Genomic DNA, 23,292 nt, shown 5'->3' on the forward strand with positions numbered 1-23,292 from the left:
CATATCAGATATAAGACAGGTAGAGAACATGGACTTGATTTCAATACAAAAAAAAACAAAGTAAATGGTAGTTTGTAAATGCTAATGGATGCTTGGGTTGATGTCGTGCAAAGCCTAAAAACCATAACACACTGGTGGTATGAGCACAAGTACCTACAGTTCTCGCACCAGATTGACAGGTACAGTAGTACCCGTTAATCGGTTCTTCTACAGGCTCAACTTCATCATTAACTTCATCAACCGTATAGAAAATGAATACTTGGTGTTTTGTAGCTTGCCGAAACCTAGAAAATATTCGAACTCTTATGAATCCCGGTTCATCCATATTCTCATCAATTTGAAACTCTTCGTCATTTTCTCTTATTATTTTATCTTGTATGTAAGATGGTGCCAGTTTAATTTGATATATCCCAATCGTAAGGTCTTTTAGGTAGTCTAAGTCGAAAACAGGAAAGTTAGCAAAATCATGATTATGAAGCCTTCTCCATTGACCATGTATTCTATATGAATATACCTAAGAATGAATATTATAGTTGTTATAAAAATAACCCTACAAAATTATTCTCCATAATATTTTGTATTAAAAAGCTCATCATCATTGGCTGTAGAACCCCTGGTGGACCTCGGTCTGTTCGAGAATCAGCTTCCATTCCATTCTATCCTACGCCTTGGTTTTCCAATTTCGTACTCTTAACACCCGTAACTCATCTTCTCTGGTCCTTAAATCGTACTCTGGGCCATGGGCGCCCATACCCATGGGCAGGGGGGGTGGCGGCGTGACCCCCCTGGCTTTTCGGGTGCTTTGAATTATATATGGTTATTCAAAGTATACAAAATATAATGTGCAACATCTTCACGTTTGCCACCCCCTAAAAATTTTTATATGGGCGCCCGTGCTCTGGGCTTACGTCGTTTCATCACACTATCCGCTCTTTGGTTACAAATGTATTTTGATGGCTCCATCTCGTTCATTTTCGTTAAATAAAGTTATTTCATTAATTCTCTAACATGTTACCGGTGGAATTACCCCTATCCCCCCTAGATCCGCCACTGTTCAGTAGTTTTCTAAAGATAAAGCCGAACTGCAGTTTTGCTGGTATTACATAACTGAGAAGCATTCATGAAAACATGATAATGCTTATATCGATCTAGCAGCACGTTTTATACCGCACTTCTTTAGTTTTCTGAAGACTTTTCGGAGGTTTTCTGAAGACTAAAATACGATCCAACTATTTTTGACCACGAATTCATATACAACACGCGAGTATGTATGAAGAACATCAGTTTCTCTTCTTCTAATAATAAATATTTTCGTTCACTTGACCGTAAATTAGTGCACTTAACGTAAACCGAGCACCCGAATCAAATAATTTCAGAAGGCTGTAACTCGAGAATAGTAGTTATTCAGACCCAGGTGCCATGGACTTTTTTAATCTACACATCAAGAAGTATCATTGACCAAACTTTCACCAAATTTGACCGGGACCACTTTTCCATAAGGAGTGTTGCCTGCTCCTTTATTCCAAGCTGTACGGAATTACATTTTGATTTACATGTATACCTAGTAATTTTATTTGATCGGTCTACTATAGTCTAAGTAATGAAGCTTAAAATCGGACAAAACCTCGCAATTGTTACAGAATGGATCGATTTGCTTGAAAATTTGAGAATAAGTAGTAGATAGTCCAACGATCAAAATCTATATGATGCCGAAAGGCGCTTTTACCTTAGGGGTGTTTGCCACCCCATCTCGGGGGTGGAAATTTTTTATTATATTTTGACCAAAAAAGTTGGTAAAACATTAATTCTAAGTAAAAAACGTTCTATACATTTTTTTAATAAAATTAATATATATATATATATAGTGGCTAAACACCCCTTTAGGGGTTACGCCGCTTACGCTCTCTAGATCTATGTTTTGAGGTAGATCAGTCCTCATGTTCGTTATTTAATTTTCTCTGTTATTTTTCTCCACTCTTTCCTGTCTCTGGTTTTCCCTTTCCAATGTCGTATGCCCGCATTGTTGAGATCACTTACTACTTCTTGTAACCATGTAGATCTTGGTCTTCCACGTCTTCTTTTGCCAGCTGGTGTCCATTCCAATATTGAGTATATCGTCGTAGTTGATCCGGATCTCCATATGTGTCCTAGCCATTTTGCTCTTTGCTGTTTTATTTTACATACTATATCCTCCTCAATTTCTTCCAGTAACTCAAGGTTCGTTCTTTGTCTAAATTCATTGTCATTTATTTTTATTGGTCCTAATATTGCTCTTAGTATTTTTCTTTCTTGTATTCTAAGGTTTTCCTCTTGTTTTTTGTCATGCTAAGAGTTTCGGCTGCATACATCATCGTCGGTCGAATTATTGTTTTGTATACTTTCATTTTTGATTTCTTACTCAATAACTTATTTTTAAGTAATTTTTTATTTGCATGGAAGCTCTTATTTGCTGTAATAATCCTTTCTTTGATTTCGGTTTCTCTTTCTCCATTGTTTGTTATTAATATTCCTAAATATTTAAATTTTTCGACTTCTTCAAAAGTGTATTCTCCTACTCTAACCTTTCTGTTTTCAAAGTTTTTGTCAAATCTCATTATTTTGGTTTTCTCTTGGTTTATTTTTAATCCCATTACTTTTCCTTCTGTTACCATTTCGTTTAACATTCGTTCCATTGTTTTTCTATTTTTTGTTATTAGCACAATATCATCAGCGTATGCTATTATTTGTCCTTCTCTCGTTCGGAGGGTGCCTTTGTTGATCTTCCTGACGACGTATTCTAGGGCAAGATTAAACAGAGTTGCTGATAATGAATCTCCTTGTCTCACCCCTTTATTGATGACAAATTCTTCTGTGTCGCCTACTTGAGTTTTTATACTAACTACAGTTCTACTCATTGTCATTTGTATTAATCTTCTTAATTTATGTTGTATTCCCATTTCTTTCAGAGCTACCATTAGTTTTGATCTATTTATTGTATCAAATGCTTGTCGAAAATCTATAAAAAGCAGTTCAATTTCTATTTTATATCCATGAGCTTTTTCCATAATTTGTTTAACTGTATGTATGGCATCTGTTGTAGACTTTCCCTTAACAAATCCGCATTGATAGTGTCCTATGATATTCGTGGTAGCTTCGGTCAGTCTTCGTTGTATTAAGGCGGACATGATTTTATATGCTGTGTTTAATAGCGTCAGTCCTCTGTAGTTTTTACACATCTGTTGATCTCCTTTTTTATGAATCGTGATAATTTGTCCTTTGTACCATTCTTCCGGCATTTTTTCTTCGTCCCATATGTCTTTTATTAAATTGTATAATCTATCTTTTAATTCTTCACCACCATATTTTATAAGCTCCATATTGATACAGTCCGATCCTGAGGCTTTACCATTACGGCTGCTATTAATAATTTCCTCAACTTCCTCTTTTGTTGGTATTTGTAGCTGGTTTCCTAACATCATTGTCTCTTCTCCTCTGTTTTCATTTAGGTCTTGATCTTGTTGTTCTGTTAATAATTCTTTAAAATAGTTAGTCCAAATTTCTTTATACTCTTCATCGTTTTCTGATACTTTTCCATTTTTATCTTTTATGCTTTTTATCTTTCCTTTAAACGTTTTGTTCTGCTCACTAATTTTCTTATAGAATTCTTTTGTGTTTCTGTTCTTACTCTCTTTTTCTATTTCTTTTATCTTATCATCCAACCACTCACGTCTAATTTTCCTTATTTTTTTCTTACATGCATGCCTTATTATATTGTATTCTTCCCTATAATCGTGTCTATTTGTTCTTATCCACATTTGTCTCATTTCTACCTTCTTTTTTAACATTTTATGGCATTCTTCATTATACCATTCTTGTCTTTTTTTGTTTCTTTTTATCCCTACGTGTACTTCCGCTGTTTCATTTATACATTTTTTTATATTTCTCCATTCTGTTTCTATATCCTTTGTAGGTTTAGATTGTTCCTTCAGTTTTTTGTTCATGTCATCAGCATATTTAATCCTTATGTCTGGAGTATTCAGTTTTTCTACGTGCCATTTATTTTTTGTTGTCGTGTTTTTTAGTGTTCTTTTGACTTTTTGTCTTACTTTTGCAGTCACCATAAAATGGTCTGTGTCTGCATGTGCACCTCTGTAGGACCTCACGTCTGTTACCGATGTTTGCTTCCTTCTTGTAATCAGAATATGGTCTATTTGTGACCATGTTTTTTGGTCTGGGGAAATCCACGTCACTTTATGGTATTTGGGATGTTCGAATTTTGTACTAACGATAATCATATTGGTACTAGATGCTAGATTACATAATCGTTGGCCATTGTCGTTAGTTTTTTCGTGTATTGTGTGCTTACCTGCTACTTGGTTAATGTAGTCTTCCTTACCTATTTGGGCATTAAAATCTCCCATTACCAGTATTGTGTCTTCTCTAGGTAACTTCTCCATTTCTCGTTCGAGTTCCTCATACAATTTGTCTTTTTCCTCCGCAGTAGCACTTTCAGTTGGGGCATATACGTTTATGATTGATATATTAAATGGTTTGGCGTTAATTCTCAGGTAAGCCATACGTTCATTTATTGGTTTAAATTGCATAATGTTATTTTTTATTTTTCCCATAATTATGAAAGCTACTCCATATTGACCTTGTTTTTCATGTCCCGAGTACTGTAGTGTGTAGTTTTTTCTATTTATTTCTCCTTGACCTGCCCATCTGATTTCTTGAATCACTGCAATATCAATTTGGTATCTTTCTAGTTCTGAGACGATATCCTGCATTTTTCCTGGTTCAAGCATTGTTCTGATGTTCCACGTACTTATTTTTAGTTGATCACATTTTTTCGGTTTTTTATTATATTTTTTTGTGTTCGTATGTTTTATTTTATCTAATCTGTTCAGGTCCTTTTTCTTTGCCATTTTCGTGTCCGTTTTTTGTGTTGTATCCAATATTTGTTTTTTTATCAGTTTTTTGGCGTGTCCTGCTTTGCCCTTTCCAGTTCATTCTTCTCTTTGTTCCATTTCCATTCAGTCCCGTCAATAATTAATTTTTGATAACCTACTCTAGTGTTCTTACCGTTTTCTTTTTGAAATTTTGCAATTCTCCGTATTTCTTGTTGTATTTTCATCTCTTCTTGCGTTAGATCGTTATTGATATATATTTCCGGCTTTGAATTCCTTAGTTTGTTTTTGTTCTTCATAATTTTTATTTTTTCATTTTTGTTTTTTAGTTTTACAAGACATGTTTTGTCCCCTATTTTATAAGCTTCTTCTATTTCTACTTTAATACCTAATTCTCTTTCCACGAAATCTGCCATAACCTCATTGACTACATTTGGGTTATTTGTATCCATCGGTAGACCCTGGACAATAACATTGTTAGCTTTTCTCTCTTTCTCGAACTTTTCTACCTTCATTTTCACTATCTTTAGTTCCTGTTTCATTTCATCATTTTCTTTTTGTAGTTGTTGGTTACTTTGTTTGAATTCATTTATTTCTTTTCTTAATTCTCGGAGGTCATTTCTATATTCTCGTTGTTCTTCTTTTATTCCTTTTACCTCCGATGTTAAACTTTGTGTTTGATCTGTTAAATTTTGCATCATTTTTAAAAGCTGATCAATTTTGTTTTCATCTTTCTGTTGTTTGGTTGGTGTTCTGGATAGTTTCTTGCTCTTGTTAAAAATATTGTCTGCATCTATCTCTAGACTTCTCTTTTTACTGTCTTCTGAGGTGTAATCATTATCACTATCCACCATTTTTTATGTATTTGTACTCTATATTAAAGCAAGCGATAAGCTCTAGTTCCCCAGTCGACCCGGCGAAGGCTCTAGAACTTCTCAAGCAATAATTGAGTATGACTTTAAATATATTAAAATTCTTTTTACTTCGAAATCTTGTTTACTTAGTTTATTATTAATTGATTGATTTCCTTTCTTGGATTTTTAAAACTTTTTGGAAAACCGGCAACGTCGCTTTTAATTTGATCAAGACTTGTTCTCTTATCTGTTGTCAAAAGAACTGGAATTTATAAAATGTCGTTTGTTTTGATTAACATAAAATGTTCTATAAGTTACTTATAGGCCGATTTTTGCCACTATTTTTTGCACTTTAGATAGTTTATGACCTTATACAAATGTTCGCATATAGTTAATATTTTATTTCGCACTATTACCTCAAAAATCGGAATAAACTCTGGTGAAAATGTTTAACACTTTTATTTCGCACAATGCGTTGTTGCCACATTAATTCTAAGTAAAAAACGTTCTATACATTTTTTTAATAAAATTAATAGTTTTCGATTTATTCGCTATCGAAAGTGTTAGTTTTATATCGAAAAAATCAATGTTTTTAATTTTTTATGTTTTCTGTTTATTCGAATCAATGTTTTTAAGTTTTCTGCTAATAGCTCCAAAACTTTTCGTTTTATCAAAACAACTCTACTTAACAAAAATATAGCTTTAAAAAAAATAAACAAAAATGTTTTTTTAATTTTCTTTGAGCCCAATAGTAATCGAGCTAGAGCTATACTTTATTATATTATGTTAGCTCTTCTTCGTCAAATGCTAAATATTGTAGTTTCAAAGTCAAAACACGGAAATACCATGTATTTTTCGAGGATAACTTGTTTAAATTCATTTAAAGTATATACAAATATCTATCTTCAGAAATAAAACGTCTTTAACTCAAAAATTATGTGACTTATAATAAAAAGAATGTCAGTCCCTATTTTTTCAGCGAAAAAGTGATCCGAAGCAACCCCCTAATCACCACCCTAATTAAAATTTGTCATTGGCTTTATTTGGTCTTTTTTATTTATATATTATTAACACGTTCTTGAAGTTTGACCGGCTTAGAATGATTAGTTTAAAAAAAATGGAGTTAAAAGCGAATAACGAATTTTTGTAGTTTGGAAAGAAATGGCCTTTTCTTCAGAATAGAAAGATTAGCATCAGAGATATGAAAAAATGTTTAAATATGAAATTGTAGCTTATTTTAGCTACAATGTCCTTTCCTAGACCAATGAAAACTAAATGTGACTGCCTATAGTAGAGTCCTTTTCGTTCTCTATATTCGTCGTCTGTTGTCTTATAAATTGTGAAAGTCATAGATTAAGGATGTACCCGAAAAAATTTCCAACAAGAAAAGTTTTCAGATTTAAATAATTATTTACCATTTTAATTTTTATTATAATGTTGGATTCTATATCTGAGACTTTTCAGTTTATTTAAAAAAGTTTAGTTACTAACACAATGTACAAAACATGTATATACTTACCATTTCTTTACAAATAGAATCCTGTTGTGCGACTGAACGCTTGACATTTTTCGATTTAAAGGTGTATAAAAGAAGCAGAGTTTCGTACAGGCTTCGATTTTTCCAGACTTCGGTTAAACCGTTTTATACCAACAATCATTCCGTAACTTTTGTGTTCGTTTTCAAGAATATTTCTTACTATAATACTTTGCGGTGCCTTTATTCGAAGTGAGGACCACAAATAATTAAAGTGAATAATAGATGGGAAGGTGAAAATTGTTAAAGAAAAAGTGACCTTATTTATTATATTACACTCAAATCAATAGTTACATTGTGAGAGCCTTACTGATGAATAGTTTGAAGAAAGAAATTTTTTCATAAATTTTCCAGTGTCCACAAAAATGATCAATTTCAGTTTTATTAAGAAAAATATTCTTTATTAAAAATAGCAGACGAGTTTTAAAAGAACAATGAAGTCAGAAAGTTATATGTAACAGGAAAGTTGCAAAATTAAATTAACATGTAATGAGGATTGAAAATAAAAGTCCATTATAGAATGAAAAACTGTGTCTCACTTAGGAAAATACGTATACGCAATATGCGAACGTGAGAAGAAACAAAGAACTTGCTTCGATTCCACGAATGTAAGTTTTTTACAATGTTAGTTATAGCAATTACTAGATTATGATAAGTATGTATTACCTACAAGAAGTATAATTGGAATTACCTATAAACTACAATCGATTATAAAAATGAGTATTTTAGGTTAAAAAGTATGATTTAAGTAAGTGTACTTGTTATAGTAGGTATGTAACTAATTATCATCATTAATATCCATAGGCGTAGCTAGCGCTGTATCAGTCGTATCAATTATACGGGGCCCCCGACATTCACGGGCCCCAGCTTGGTATGTCGAAACAAAATTCCGTTTAAAAAAATTGAACAAAATATTCTACAATTATTTCACTATTAAAATAATTTAAAACAGTGTATTATAGTGTAGTCCTGTCGCCAGGGGGGGTACAACGGCCTCGTTAATTCAGATGGACTTACTCAAGTTTTTTTTATGTATTTTGACCCGAAGAACACGAATTTTTTGGGTAACAGTTGATCCGGATGTCGATAAGATTGTTATAGACCAAGAACTTGACGAATCAAATAACAGCGATTTTTGGCAAAACAAAACAATATTTTGTATTTTTTGGGCCATTTTAAGTAAAAAATATTTCTACAAGTTTTTTCGTAGGATGCACAGTTTTCGAGATAAACGCGGTTGAACTTTAAAAAAATCGAAAAATTGCAATTTTTGAACCCGAATAACTTTTGATTAAAAAATAAAATAGCAAGTCTGCTTACCGCATTTGAAAGTTTAAGTCAAATTATATCGGTTTTGATTATTTGCATTGGTAAAAATTTATTTTTTTATTGTTTAACAAAGCTATAAACACGTAGGGTTTCCCGTGCTTTTACATGCGTTTTAACGCATGTAACATAGAAATAGTCTTGATTGCACTAGTACCTATTCTACCTACTCGTTCGATTTTAAATGAGAAATCATAGAAACATCACTCACGCACTAGTTGTTTGTAGCTTTGTTTAACAATAACACAATAAATTTTTAGCAATGCAAATAATCAAAACCGACATAATTTGACTTGAACTTTCAAAGGCGCTAAGCAGAATTGCTATTTTATTTTTTAATCAAAAGTTATTCGGGTTTAAAAATTGCAGTTTTTCGATTTTTTGAAAGTTCAACCGCGTTTATCTCGAAAACTGTGCATCCTACTAAAAAACTTGTAGAAATATTTTTTGCTTAAAATGACCCAAAAAATACAAAATATTGTTTTGTTTTGCCAAAAATCGCTGTTATTTGATTCCTCAAGTTCTTGGTCTATAACAATCTTATCGACATCCGGATCAACTGTTACCCAAAAAATTCGTGTTCTACGGGTCAAAATACATAAAAAAAACTTGGGTAAGTCCATCTGAATTAACGAGGCCGTTGTACCCCCCCTGGCGAAAGGACTAGTGTATATTGTTTGGATATCGACATTTTCGTGTAATGGATTCTTTATATATAATACTAGAAGAGTCAGGATCGGTTTTTAGGTGGATGTGAGAGGTGGCATCCAGATTTTTGCGGATAAAGTTAGGTGATAACTTCGTTAATAATAATTGATTTATGCTCCTTCTTAAATATGCCCGGAACATTAATAAAAAAAATAAAATATTTAAAAATTTCAAAAGATTTCGTTTTTTTCTACTTTTTTTGCTTATAACTTGAAAACTATTCATTTTAGAACAAAGTCCTATGGGAATAAAACAAAGATAATTATTCTATTAGCTGCGATTGATTAATAATGTCTTAATTTATCACCCTTGCTTCAAAATAGCAATAAATATTAAATAAGGGGGCAAAACAAGCCTGTCCTTATTCAATGATTTTCCATCACTTAGGTTACACTTGGAACCTTCCTAATTCGCTTAGAAAATTTTTGTAATGTGCTAAAACCGTACACCGAATTTAATTAAAATTGACTTACTAGATTTTGCATAATAATTTTGCAATCTAAACTTTTTTTAAAAAATTAAAATTCTTCAAAATCTTGCACAACAAAAACTAGAACATACAAAGATTTGTAAATTTTTTTTGCATATAAATAAGTACTCCACTTATCTAGTGCACTTTACAGAATTGAAATCGGATTATTTAAGCAGCCTCGGCAATGTTTTAAAGTTATAAATAATTTTTTGGCTTATAAAAAATTAGTGCCGTGGCCAGGAGGAGGTGCTACGGGCTCCTTTATTTAGATGGACTTACCCAAGTTTTTTTATGTATTTTGACCCGTAGAACACGAATTTTTTGGGTAACAGTTGATCCGGATGTCGATAAGATTGTTATAAACAAAAAACTTGAGGAATTATATAACATCGATTTTTCGCAGAATAAAACATTTTTTGTATTTCTTGGGTAATTCTAAGCAAAAAATGTTCTTACAAGTTTTTTCGTAGGATGCACAGTTTTCAAGATAAACGCGGTGGAACTTTCAAAAAATCGAAAAATTGCAATTTTTGAACGCGAATAATATTTGATAAAAAACAAAATAGCAATTCTGCTGACAGCATTTGAAAGTTTAAGTCAAATTATACCGGTTTTAATTATTTGCATTGCTAAAAATTAATTTTTTTATTATTAAACAAAGCTATTTGTTTATAAGCCAAAAAATTGTTTATAAATTGATAAGATTGCTAGGGCCCCTTAAATAATCCGATTTTAATTCTGTAAAGTGTATTAGATAGGTAGAGTACCTCTTTATATGTAAAAAAAAATAGCCAACTCCTAAATTGTCTACTTTTTGTTCAGAAAGATTTTAAAAAAATTGACCTTTTTTAAAAACATTTAGATTGCAAATTTATTATGCAAAATTTATTAGGTCGATTTTAATGAAATTTGATACACGATTTAAGTATGTTGCAAAGAATTTCCTAAGCGAATTACTAAGGTTCTAAGTGCCACCAAAGTAGTTAAAAAATATTGAACAACAACAGACTTATTTTGCCCCCTTATTTTGTATTTATTGCTATATTGCAGAAAAGGTAATACCTTAAGACATTCTTTACCAGTCGTATATCATTCAAAATTCAATTATCTTTATTTTATTTTTCTACGACTTTGTTCCAAAACGAATCGTTTTAAAGTTATAAGCAAATAAACAGAAAAAAATCGATGTTTTTCGAAATGTTTAAATATTTTAATTTTTTTATTAATGTTCCGGGCATATTTGAGAAGGAGCATAAGTCAATTATTATTACTGAAGGTGTCACCTAACTTTATCTGCAAAAATCCGAATGCCACCTCTCACATCCAAAAATAGACGTTTTTTCGCACATCCTTACTGGTCTATACAGGGTGTCCAGAAACTCTACCTACAAACGAAGACAGGAGATTCCTCAGATAATTTTAAGACAATTTAACCAAATTCACCTAGTCCGAAAATGCTAAGGGAGCTAGAGCTCTTTGAAGATGGCGTCTTTTAACTAGTTTTTCTTAAATACCTCCAGAACGCTTCTAGTTAGAAAAACAAAAATTCGTACACATATTTATCTTCCAGAGTTAAATCGATTCCATATATTGTGAGTTTCTAGTACCAGTCATATGCGTCCGTTTTGGGTGGGGCAACGGATATTTTATCGCATTTTTGATACTGGCTTATTAAATTGTGAGGTATTCTAGAACTAAAAGGTACTCTTGCTTCAAGTCGATAGGACACACCGTTTTCTAGAAAAAACGATTTGAAAATTATTCGCTTTTTGAATTTGAAAAAAAAATTTCAAATAAAAAATGGAGTACTTTACTAAACTTAAAGCAAGAGTGCTTTAAGTCTTTTAGTGCTAGAATACCTCATAATTTAATATTCTAGTGTCAAAAATCCTTAAAAATTAAAGACAAAAAAGTTATGCGATGAAATAACCGTTAATCTATCCAAAACGGACGCATATGACCGGTACTAGAAATTCCAAATAATGAAATCGATTCATCTCTGGAATATAAATAAACGTACCAGTTTTAGTTTTTCTAAATAGTTTTTTTGAAATTTTATTTTAATATTCAAAAAACGAAAAATTTTCAAATCGATTTTTCTAGAAAACGGTGTATCTTATCGACTTAAAGTAAGAGTATCTTTTAGTACTATAATACCTTACGTTTTAATAGTCTAGACTCAAAAATGCTTAAAAGTTAAAAACAAAAAATTTATGCGATAATATAACTGTTGCCCTATCCAAAACTGACGCCTATGACCGGTACTAGAAATTTGCAATGGATGGAATCGATTTATCTTTGGAAGATAAATAAGTGTACCAATTTTTGTTTTTCTAAATCGAAGCGTTCTAGAGATATTTAAGAAAAACTAATTACCAGACGCCATCTTCAAATAGCTCTAGCTCCCTTAAGAAGCATTTTCGGACTAGGTGAATTGGGTTAAATTGTCTTAAAATTATCTGAGGAATTTCCTGTCTTCGTTTGACGGTAGAGTTTCTGGACACCCTGTATATAAACTACATGTATTTATATACATGTAACTATCTATTTTCTACTGCTCGCTGTTAGTCCATAACAACAGAGCTTTTTGTTTTCAAGCTACTTTTTACTATCTATTCACCGTTGGCTGTGTGTGAGACATTGTGTAATGTATAATGCCAAATTGTGTGTATTGTTTGCGTATATTTTCGTGTAAACTATTTTTTATCATATATAAATTGTATATCTATCTATTTGCCGGCCGCTAGCCGTTATACCACAAGAACAGAGCTTCTTTGTTTACGCTCATTTTCAATGCTCATTCACCCCTGGCTTAAAAAAACTGAACTGTTTTTAAACAAAGAGTCTCAAAAATTCAAATCTATTTTGCGACTTTGGTTTATTAGAGTTTATTAGGTTTATCATTATTATCTATACATATTTGGGAGTTATTCGCAGAACTTATTAGTTCTGACCGGTACTAGAAATTCGCAATTTTTGAAATCGATTTATCTCTAGAAGATAAATAGACGTAACCGTTTTCCTTTTTCTAAATAGAAGCATTCTAGAGGTATTTAAAAAAAAACTAATTAAAAGACACCATCTTCAAAGAACTCCAGCTCTCTTAGTTTCGGAGTTGGTGATTTGGGTTAAACCTCAATATTTTGATCCCAGGAATCTACAGTTGTTAATGAAACACCCCGTATTGTTTTGTTTTATTTCATTATCTTTTATTTTGTAATAATATTGACGATTTATGTAATTTCAGTTAACTGTATTTTTTGTTATTGTTTTTTTTTCGACTATTTGTAAGCTTTGTCCATAAAATTGTAAAATTTTCAGTAACAATAAAGCATATTTCGCGACGAAGCAAGGGCAACGCGACAATTTTTGATATGGGGCTCCTGTGGGGCTAGCTACGTCACTATTAATATCACAAGAAATCTTGTGAAAATAAATTGAAAATAATGCGACAGTTTTTCGAAAACTTGTTGCCTGCAGTGGCGACGCGTGACTTTTTCTCAAGTGTTACCAAACCCAGATGCAAAAAACCTTATTTAAAAAAATGAAGACATGGCTAAATGTATATATACACTCACCGGCACAAAATTCCGCCACCCAAAATTTTTGATTAAGTTTGACAATCTATAACTTTATTATTTGTACTTTGATTTTAAAGATTCTTGCACGAGTTTGTAGGTACATGTATTGATGTCAATTGCTATTATTCCAGTAACAAAAATTTTTTGCTTAGATGGCATTATACGGGGGTGAATGTACAGCTCTTACAAGAAAAAAGATATTCGGCTAATTCAAAAAACAAAATGTTGGTGATGCCTCCGGGAAAATATGACAGGACTATGAAACAAAATCAGCTATTCCATTTTTCCACAGAATTTTTTAAAATTAGGAGAAAATACAAAGCTTCCTTTCACCCCTGTACAATGACATGCAAGCAAAATTTTTTGTTACCGGAATAATACCAAAAAATATGAATACATGTACCTACAAACTGGTGTAAGAATCTTGAAAATCGGAGGACAAATAATAAAGTTATAAATTGTCAAACTTAATCAAAAATTTTGGGTGGCGGAATTTTGTGCCGGTGAGTGTAGCTTCAATAATATCATTTTGTGTATCACTTGAAACTCTCGAAAAAACAGATTTTTCTAGATGTTGACAAAATTTTTGATCTTTTTGGGCAATTAATGTTAACAATTCCCTTGTAATTGCCTGGATTGTCAGAGTCGTCGCACTCAAAATGACCACGAAACGCTAGTTCTTTATGCTTAGCAATATTTGCTTTAAAAGCTTGGTTAAGAGAACTTTTGATTTTTGTTTTGCCAAACTGAATCAAATTGGGTATACATCTTACATGTAGGAAACGGAGAAATTTCATGTCTCCTTTTTAAAAATCTAACACTATTCAAATCGTGAACCTGGTCCACCCATTTTTCTGTAGAAACCAGAAGACATGGCCAACAATACAGTATATTTTTCTTGCAACCATAATATAACCAAGGATTTTCACTGTACCAACTAAAAAAATATCGAACTACTTTTGTTGATTCCTTTTTTAAATTGTTTAAAATAGGTCTTTCATTTTTAATCTCATTTTTTTCTTCAAAATTATACAAGGAGAATTACTTTTCAAGTAGTTGATCGATTAAGAAGCGAAACTCATCCATGGTTAACTGCACGCACACTTTTTATAGGTACTGTCACCAATTTTTTATTTGGTAACAGCGCTACTGATACACGGCGCGCTTATGCCGTCGCTTCTTCAACATTTTCAGTCACTAGCCGGTCCCGAGCGCCAGCGTGGGTATATTATAACCATTGTAACTAGAAATGAGTCTGGTAACAGAGTATAATAAAGTGCAACTGAGTCACATAAACTCGCCAATATATTTGAGTCTACGAGTAGTTGGCTATTTACTGAGTTAGGTACTATTACCACATAATATAATATTATATTTCTATTGGTAAATATATTGGTAAATTTCATCGTCATAAAATATTTATTTGCAAGATTTTTAACTGTTACCAATGGTAACAGTGGTTGCCTGGCAATAGATATGACAGTCCGCAAGGCTCGAGTGACTATTGCCGAGTGGTAACAAGTTTGGGAAAAAAACTGGAGCATTATTTTCTTATTTATTCTGACTATCGTGTGATATTCGCAAGATTATTTTTTAATACTAACATACAAAATTCAAGTCATTTCAAATAAACATTCAGTGACATTTATCACAATTAATGCTTTACAACCTGTCAAAGTGAACAGCATGAGCTGGTTTGGCAAATATTTAGACGAAGATATCAATATTATCAATAAAAATACACAACAAAAATACATAAATAATCTTACCTAATTACACTTGTGCACTTAAAATTGCCGATTTGTATTTACCTCATGACAATTTGACATTAGATGCAGAACTAAAAGTTTATTTTGGTTAATTTTCTTAAATGTGACAGTTTTAAAACTCTAAAGGTCGTTGTAAAGCTTCGTCTGCATATCTACTACACAAGGTCATGCTGTTCACTTTGACAAGTTGTAAAACATTAATTATTGTGATAAAAGTCACTGAATGTTTATGTGTTTACAATTTTTTTCCATTTTTTTCTCAAACTTGTTGCCATTTGGCAATAATTACTCGAGCTTTGCGGTCTCTCGTGTCTATTGCCAGGAAACAAGTTTTCGAAAAATTGTCACATTAATTTCAATTTATTCTCATTCGCTTGTGATATTATTGTTGATAAAATTAATAAATACCGGTAGATATTATTAAACAGGTAATCTTCATAAGTCCTAGGTTTTCACCCAAAGTAATCGAAAGTAGAACTGGAAGTCGATATCTGAACTCTTCGTCTAACTTTACGTCGATTGATATAGGATTTTACTAATTTTGAGTCATTTTTGACCCATTTTGTTCTCATATTGCTAATAATATAGGTATTGCTTATTTATACTATTTCTGTCACTTTAAAACAGTACTTATACGGTTGCAACTCTAAAAAGGGAAATCCGATGTCAAATTTATTATCTTTAATACCATCCTTCGGTTATAGGTAAGCTTTCATTCGACACCTCATTTGTCATTTTATCTGTATTAATATCGGAGGAGTTGTATTTACAGACGGACTACCAGGCAGTCATGAAACCGGAAGTAGGTACCTATACAGGTATTTGTCCTCGTCTTGCGAACGTACGTCGAATAATATATCACTTGTACTATTCCGGTAACTTTAAAACAGTACTTCTGGTCGCATTTCTAAAACCGGGTAAAATTTCTCACCTTTAGTACCATCCTTGGATTATAAGCTTTCATTCGACACCTCATTTGTCTTTATACCTGGTATAATGACGGAGGAATTATATTCGCAGTCGGACAGAGAGCCTAGGTCAAATTTCTCAACTTTAGTAACATCCTTGGATTGCAATCTTTCATTTGACACCTCAGTTGTTGTTATACCTACCTGGCATAATGATGGAGGAGTTATATTCGCGGTCGGACCCGGACGGACAGACGAATAGACAGCCTAAGTCAAATAGTATCTTACCTTTAACGTTGATTGAAATATTATAAAGGTGCACGGGCGCCCATACAAAAATTTTCAAGGGGGGGGGCAGACGTGAAGATGTTGCACATTATATTTTGTATACTTCGGATAACCATAGTCTACAGCGCCCAAAAAGCTAGGGGGGGTCAAGGCCCCCCCTGCCCATGTAAAGGTGTATATCCCCAATATATCAATCAACGCCATCAGTAATATCCTTGGCTTATAAGCTTTTATTTGACACCTCATTTGTCATTCCACCTGGTATAACGACGGAGGAGCTGTGTTTACGGACATACGGACAGACGGACTTAAATAGTTCAAAGTTTTCACATTTTTTTAAAATCAGTGAAAGCAGGTATATTATAATTATATTATAATAATGCAGGTATATTATTATAATTAGTCTAAGAGCTAGTGAACCCTTCGACTAACGGTCGTCCTGTAAGGCTAGAAATTTGTGTATACCCTATTCCACGAACATACGCCTGTTTTGGATTACTTCGACAACGAATATTTTACTGTGCAAAATAAGAAGAACGAAAGTAAATTGCAAATTACATTTTTTTTTTTTTTTTTTTTTTATTTAAGAAAGACTAAGTCGCATCCACCCGAAGGTTATTAGCGACATTTCTGTAACATTTGTAACATTATTAAATCAAAAATTGGTAAACATTAATTACAATTTGTAGACAATTAAACCTTTGGAGCAATAATTGGATTCCACGCACTAACACTTTATTTTTGAAATGAACTTTCAGATCGCTAGCGACACTCCGACACTCTCTTTCTGATACATCATTAGTGATAGCGTTACGCGCACTAGTATTCTGCTTGTTCATATTTCCTTCTATGCCTATGTGAGATGGTATCCACAGGAAGATTCTTCTGAAACTTTCTTGAGCTTCCATTAGTTCGGCCTTGATTCTTTTCTCAATGGAGTGTTTGTGGTATATATTTTGCATAGCTTTGACTATGCTAAGAGAGTCGGAAAGGACAAGACAACAAGGGAGGTTTTTAATATTTACACGTTTGATGGCTTTAAACAAACCAAAGAGCTCTGCAGTATAGATGCTGGAATTTAGAGAAAGATGTTGGAGCATAGCTAGGCGATGGATAAATCCATCAATATTCTTTTGAAGTAGAAACTTAAATCTTAATGTTGACTTAATTGAGATGTGTCACTTTCCCAGTCCGATGCCTCCTCACTACCAAGGTGTTTATGAATTTGTTTCCTTAAGGACGTGATTTTGCGTTTTATAGATCTTTCCTTTAAATGGGGGTAAACTTCAGTGAGCATATCGATTAAGGCTTCTAGGTCTGTGGTATATTCTTTAATCGTGGCTATATGATCTGTTGATCCCGTGATATTCGTTAGGAGCATGTCAAGTTGATCAAAGTTTAGAGGAAAAGGTAGAGGGTGATTTTCTATGAAGTTTTTGGCAGGGTCAAGTAAGAGAGAAAATGAGCGTTCAGAAGTGCTTGCTGAACTAATTTTAGCTTTTTTAGATTTTGCTTGGACTTTAGGCGGTGGAAAAATGTTACGTTCTTTTGAAGATGGGTCTGCTTCAGGTGAGATAATTTCATCAAAGTTACGTTTTGGTTGATTGATTATGTGACTGTCCTTATTTGATGCATCTACTTTGTTTGGTATCTCCGGGACATTAGAAATAGACATTTGTTCACACTGAGAAGGATTTGTATCATTGGGTGCTTGCGAAGATATATTTGTTGCGCTGGATACCGATTTTTCATTGTTTTGGTTAGTGTTTAGTTGAGCTAGTGGTTCGGAGCACTGGGATGCAATGTGACCTGGCTTCTTGCATCTAAAGCAAACTAAACTGTCTTGAGAAATGAATATTCTATATATCGTGTTGTCAAAAACAAGAGTAAATGTCTCTGGTAGTGTTAGACTGTGAGGACTGATATAGATTTGTCTTCGAAAACTAAGGATGTGATTGTACTCAGGCATAGAAGCACTAATTTTGAGGAATGTCATGGGGGAGACAGGAACTATGCCGATTTTTTGTAACTCATTGATTAGCAAGTCGTGCGGTATTGAAGGACATACGCCGGAGAGCACAAGTCGTTCCGCTGGTGTAACTAACCTTCTCGCTCTGACAATTTCACCTTGTATTTCTATTTGACCATGATTATTCATAAAATCATCCACCATTTGTTTATTGGATAAATACATACATATGCGATTATTAGATAATCTAGAAGAGAAGATTATATTTTTCGGTTGAATTATATTTCCAAGTGGGAGAAGGTAGTCTTGAAGTTTGGTGTTTTCTAAGGCACTAAAGATAATTCCTTGGGACTTTAAAGGAAATTGCACTCTCGACGCTGCCAAAGAGTATGACTGTGGTGCGTTTATTTGACTTTGATGGTCTTGTATTGTAGAACTATTGTGTGATTCCATGTTTGAATTAATTTCGAAATTTGGATAAACGTTAAGTGAAAAGTAAGTCCGACCCTGTACACCTGCAAAAACAGGTATATGGGTCTTTACTAAAAGCGGTTATTTTGCTGGTAAAACTGGATTTGTTTATTGACAACAATAACAAATAATTGCAATTTGCTGACTTTAATGCTAATTTAACTGGATATTATGTAACGAGTTTGTACACTTACAGTTTATTTCCATATATCACTGAGATTCACAATTTATAACTTATATTAAACTTCGTTAATATTAAAAATATTCGGAGCCCACATTGAATACAACATTATTGTTATCGATCGCAAATTACATTGTTGTATATTGGAATAATTATTAGCGCCATTTACTTTCGTACTTCTTATGTTGCACAGTAAAATATTCGTTGTCGAAGTAATCCAAAACAGGCGTATGTTCGTGGAATGGCCCATAGTGATAATTCATAGCACACCAAGGCTAAAAACCATGACCTGGCAGGCATCAGCGGTGCACGTGTATCTACCAGCTGAATCGAAAAGTGCAAATTTAGGGGGTAAAATAAACTTTCTCCTGTAAGGTTTAAATTAAAGTATGTGTTTGAGTAAGTCATTTAGAAGAAATGTGTACAATGACAGGCGATTCTGAAGAGCATAAGACCTTGCCAGGCGAGGGGAAAGATTAGGGGTTTTTCCTAAAATTATTCTTTTTGCATCAAACAATTTTTTTTTTTTTAGGTTTTTTGAATCATTCCAAACGAAAAAGGTCCTTACTGATTTTTCTCTTAGGTTAATAGTTTTTGTAATATAAGCGATTGAAAATTTTGAAAATGGCGAAATCGGCCATTTTTAACCCTAAATCGGACATTTATCTAAAAATTTCAATGTTGCCAAGGTACGTAGATATTCTTTAAACATTGGTCGATGACATCCAGAAGAGTTTTTTGCAATAAAATATCGAAAACTCCTTTGTTTTTTTAATTGCTAATCAAGCGGGCGCGACACTGAAGTATAATTGAGGACGTTTGAGTTTGCATAAATTCATTATCTCGAGAATGGGCAAATTTCAAGAGAAATTCTGAGACAGGTCAATTTTTATTTTTGAATTAGGACTTTTTGGCATATATATAATACTAGTGACTCATCCATCTGGGCGTGATGACGTAATCGATGATTTTTTTAAATGAGAATATGGGTTGTGTGATAGCTCATTTGAAAGGTTATTTATTTCTCTATTAAGTAATATAAACATTAACATAATTATTTACAGGGTGTACAAAAAAAAATTTCTTCTATTTGTCAAATTTAATCAAAGTTAATTTAATAAAAAAAATTTTTTGTACACCCTGTATAAATAATTATGTTAATGTTTATATTAATGAATAGAGAATTAAATAGCCTTTCAAACGAGCTATCACACAACCCCTACTATCATTTAAAAAAATCATCGATTACGTCATCACGCTCAGATGGATGACGCCACTAGTATTATATATATGCCAAAAAGTCCTAATTTAAAAATAAAAATCGACCTGTCTGAGGATTTCTCTTGAGATTTGCTCATTCTCGAGATAATGAATTTATGCCAACTCAAACGTCCTCACTTATACTACAGTGTCGCGCCCGCTTGATTAACAGTTAGAAAACAAAGGGGTTTCCGATATCGTATTGCAAAAAACTCTTTAGGATTTCATCAATCAATGTTTAAAGAATATCTACCTACCTTGGCAACTTTGAAACTTTTAGACAAATGTCCGATTTAGGGTTAAAAATGGCCGATTTCGCAATTTTCAAAATTTTCAGTCGTTTATAAACAAAAACTATTAACTTAAGAGAAAAATCACTAAAGACCTTTTCTGTTTGGAATGATTCAAAAAACTTAAAAAAAATTGTTCGATGCAAAAAAAATTATTTTAGGAAAAACCCCTAATCTTTCCACTCGCCTGGCAAGGTCTTATGCTCTTCAGAATCGCCTGTCATTGTACACATTTCTTCTAAATGACTTACTCAAACACATACTTAAATTTAAACCTTACAGGAGAAAGTTTATTTTACCCCCTGAATTTGCACTTTTCGATTCACCTGGTAGATACACGTGCACCGCTGATGCCTGCCAGGTCATGGTTTTTAGCCTTGGTGTGCTATGAATTATCACTAGAAAAATTTCTAGCCTTACAGGACGACCGTTAGTCAGAGGGTTCACTAGCTCTTAGACTAAATTCATTTACTAGACAAAAACAAAACTTTTTATTATACAAATAATGCAGCAGCTACATCTAACGTATATGCAACACATATTACACTCTAAGCGAGATGAATTTTTGAGATGTCGGAAAATCGATTTAACTCGTCGTCGAACTAATCGAACAACCATTTGAAATACAGAATCGTCAATTCACTTTTTTCTTTTATTTCTGTGTACTTATTGTACTTATCTATCAAAATATTATATTTAAACGTAAGTGGTATTTTGATACAAAAAGAGGAAACAGGGTCGGTAAAAGATAATATTTGATGATAAAATTATTTCGATATTGAAACTCTCGATTAGTTGTGAATTAAAAATGTCACCGATTACCGATTCGATGTTATTGTAATGACATGACAGGGTTGTAAATAATGACAGTAGGTTGGGTTATAGGTTAATGTGTGATATTGATTTTAAAAATAAGTGTATTACATTTTAAAATAAAGGGAGAAATAAAGTGGTATGTATATCAAATTTATTTGAATGCTCCTTTCCTATTCAAGCTATGACTTTCAGTTGTTATCTATTTTAGATTAGCCTACAACAATAAATAAAAAATATCTGTCTGTACAATTACCAATGTTGATAATATGCATATTATACTATGACTATAATATTATAGTATAATCTGTATATCTAATTATATTATAATTGAACTACTGTCATTTAATAATTTGTATTTATATTTATATTTTGCACACAAGTATGTCGTTTTCTCCTATACAAATTAAATAAAATGTGATAACAAAATTTAATGACACAAGAAACAGTATGTTCTCCTTTTACTTAGGTACTGCTTTAATGTTTTGACTTTCATGTTATGTTGGGCATATTCCCCATTTATGTGTTTTATTTTTGTATCCGGTTTTTAATGGCTTTTGTTTGTAGTCATCCGAGAATATTATGTTCTGTGGTTCTTGAGTAGGGTTCTTGAGAACTCGACTCCTTATTCTAGTGATGAAGAAACACTAGTTTAGCTGCCTATCATCTGATCATAATATATACAATATGTCCCAATAAGTTAGAATCTTATGGAAATCTTTTTTATTACAGTCGAACCCGCTTATTAGAATACAGTTTACAGGAATATCCTGGTTTAAGAAATAGAAATTTGAGGACCCGAAACTTTTCTAATAGCCATCAATGATCGGGTATTAGAATATTCTGGTTATAGGAATACTTTTATTGACACAAAGGCTATTCCAATAAGCCAGTTCACCTGTACCTACTAAGTAATTTTAGGAAAACAATTTTTTCTGCAAGGACTAAATCCAAAATGCAACCACACATTATCAAATGCTTAAAAGCAAAACAAATACAGACTATTCAAACCACAATTTGTTTAGACATTGGAAGAAATGGATTATGATAGATTTTAATTTTGCTCTCTTGTCTATGGAGAATTATGATAAGCTGTCTTTTATGAGGCATATAAAAAATGCTGAGGGTGTCTTTGCTGAGCTGAGCTTTTTAACATTATATGTTTTATTGTGGATTGAGTCTTTTGCTACTGATATTGTAGTATTTGTTAATTTTTTTACATCAAGGTTTGAATCTTTGTATATTAGTTCAGTAGGTATATACTATGAGTTTTTGTTTGTAATCAATTTTTCTCTTGGTTTAGTTTGTCTATGTTTATTATTTTTTGCCTGACAATTTTAAAAGTTGTTCTTCCTGACTTGGTTGTTATTCTTATCAGGTTGACTGCCAGGCAGTCATATATGACCGCCAGTTCAATAAGTACTACATGCCACGGCTGTCATATATGACCGATTTGATATGGTCTGTGATATAATTCTTGTTTTGCCAGAGGGTGTGTAGAGAAGCTGAATTACTGCAGTATTCGACCGCTATGGCATACAGCCGTCACATATACAGGGTGTCCCGGAAAATAGTGCGTTCCTTAAAGGTATAGGTAGAAGGCACCATGTAGAACAAAAAACTCTTATAACATTTTTTTCTAAATGCAACCGTTTGACCAAAAAATTAAAATACATTTTGGTATTCAAAATTAAATCTGACAACTATGTGCGGTACGCAAATTTAAGCATAGACAGTCCCATGTAAATAGATAGAAGATAGATAGTAAACAGATTTTAAAGAATCCTGTTTAGTGTCAATGCCGAAAATGTTTTCGAATAGTGAGTGTATTACCTATTATGTTATTACCTATGAATGGTGTTTGTGAAAGGTTACTTGAAACATCTACTCGGTATAATAATTATTTTCAAGTAAGTACAACTTAGTTATTTCAGTTCACAAGTAAACAAATTATGTAGTGAGACATTATCTGGTGTATTTAA

The 23,292-nt window shown here is 32.5% G+C and overlaps 1 protein-coding gene across 1 annotated transcript in view; it reads left to right on the top strand.

Moving 5' to 3' along the window:
- The first annotated feature begins 21,294 nt into the window (after positions 1–21,294).
- Positions 21,295–23,292, top strand: part of LOC114324317 (rab5 GDP/GTP exchange factor) — a 117,175-nt gene continuing 115,177 nt past the window's right edge. The window contains exon 1 of the mRNA XM_028272122.2: positions 21,295–21,449. The gene's annotated coding sequence lies outside the window, so the exon portion shown is untranslated. The remainder of the gene's footprint in view (positions 21,450–23,292) is intronic.

Source organism: Diabrotica virgifera, chromosome 9 (genome assembly GCF_917563875.1).
Source record: "Diabrotica virgifera virgifera chromosome 9, PGI_DIABVI_V3a".
Classification (NCBI taxonomy): Eukaryota; Metazoa; Arthropoda; class Insecta; order Coleoptera; family Chrysomelidae; genus Diabrotica; species Diabrotica virgifera.